We start from the raw sequence: 1986 nt of genomic DNA, 5'->3' as shown, positions 1-1986 counted from the left end.
AGTTTAAGGCATACAGCATGATGGTTTGATTTATATATACTGTGAAATGATTACCACAGTAGGTTCCACTACCATCCATCTTTTCACATAAATACAATGAAAACAGGGGGCAAGAACTTTTCTCCTTATGATGAGATTTCTTTGTACTCTTTTAACAACTTATATTTTATACAGCAACTAGAGGCCCAGTGCACGAAAATCATGCACGGGGGAGGGGGGCTCTCAGCCCAGTCTGCACCATCTCCAATCCGGGACGCCTCAGACATCCCGCTCACAATCCTAGACAGCTGGCTCCTAAACACTCACCTGCCTGCCTGCCTGGTCTCCCCCAACTGACCCACCTGTCGGCCTGGTTGCCCTCAACTGCCCCCTGCCAGCCTGGTTACTCCTAACTGCCCCCCTGCCAGCCTGGTTGCCCCCAACTGCCTCTGCCCTCCACTGGCCTGATTGCCCCACACAGCCTGCTGTTCAGTCATTTGGTCGTTCCTCACTAACCCCCTGCCAGCCTGGCCACCCCACGCAGCCTGCTGTTCAGTCGTCTATCTGGTTGTTTCGGTCGTGATGGCCCCTGGCTTTTTATATATTAGGATGTTAGCTATAGCCATCATGTTGTACATTACATCCCTAGTATTTATTTAGTTTATTCCTTTTGACTGCCTTCTTTATTTTCTTAATTGGTTTTAGAGAGTCTTAAGGAGGGAGAAAGAGAGAAAAATCAACATGAGAGAAATATCAATCAGTTGCCTCCACACACACCCTGACTGGGGATCAAACCCTCTACCTTTTGGTATACAGGGCTGTACTCTAAGCAACTGAGCCACAATGGCCAGGGATTGACTACCTTCTTCTATTTTACTTTTCCTTGGCAGCTTTTTAATAGCTAATGTGAATATTTCATGAGCCACAGGTTTGAATTCATAAAATATATGTTTTTTTATTTGATTTTTTTTCTTTTTATTGAATTTATTGGGGTGAAAGTAGTTAACAAAATTATACAGGTTCCAGGTACCCAATTCCACAAAACATCCTCTGTACACTGTATTGTGTGTTCACCAATATATGTATTTTTTTAAAGACATAATTTATAATAGCAAAGAATTAGGATAAATGCCCATAAATTGTAAAAATTTAATGTGTCTTCAATAAGAGGAATTACTATGCCATAATTTTAAAAATAATTTCCTTGGAGTTCCAAAATGGTGAAGTAAGTGGAAGCTATACTGACACTCTCCAGGACCACACTGGAATTACAACTAAAATACAGGAAAAACATCTTGAATAACCAACTGAAGTCTAGGTGGAGAGAATCCTAATAACCAAGTATAGAAAATAAAAACCACATAGAGACTTGTAGGAAGTGCAGGAGCGTGAGAGGGCTGAACAGGCACCTGGCCACAGTCAGTAGCTGAAGGTCCGGAAGGATATCCCAGCTGTGGGGGGTTCCCATTGAGAATTCTGGGGTCTAAACCTCAAGCTGGGCTTCCCAGCACAGACCACCAGAACTGAGAAAGGTGCCCATATAACATCTGGTTGCAAAAAACAGCAGGGTTCCTGTCTGCCAGAGAGAGACAGCTAGAAATGCAGGCACCTTCTTAAAGGGCCAATGCACAAAATTTCATGTTCAACCATTCACATTGGGCTCTGGCAGAGGGAGGGCAGAGTGAACTAGAGCTGTGTGAAAAAAAATCCAGGGTTGAGAACTCTAGGGTTAGAGCTCAAAAGGCAGCTGCCCCTGGTTTCCTGTGCTGGGTCATTCCCATGTACTGCAGAGGATATCATTCTCAGGCAGACCATTGCAGCACTTGCATGTAAGAATATATTAAAACTAGAGACCTAGTGCACGAATTTGTGCACAGGTGGGATCCAGCCCACCACAATGGGGGCTGATCAGGGCCAGGCTGGTGGGGGTGGGGGAGGCGGAAAAGGGCTGTAGGCCATTGGCCAGCCAGCCCTGCCCCGATCAGGGTTGTGGGGGGTCAATCAGGG

Source organism: Myotis davidii, unplaced genomic scaffold (genome assembly GCF_000327345.1).
Source record: "Myotis davidii unplaced genomic scaffold, ASM32734v1 scaffold310, whole genome shotgun sequence".
In the NCBI taxonomy this organism is placed as follows: domain Eukaryota; kingdom Metazoa; phylum Chordata; class Mammalia; order Chiroptera; family Vespertilionidae; genus Myotis; species Myotis davidii.
Note: the sequence above shows the minus strand (reverse complement) of the source record.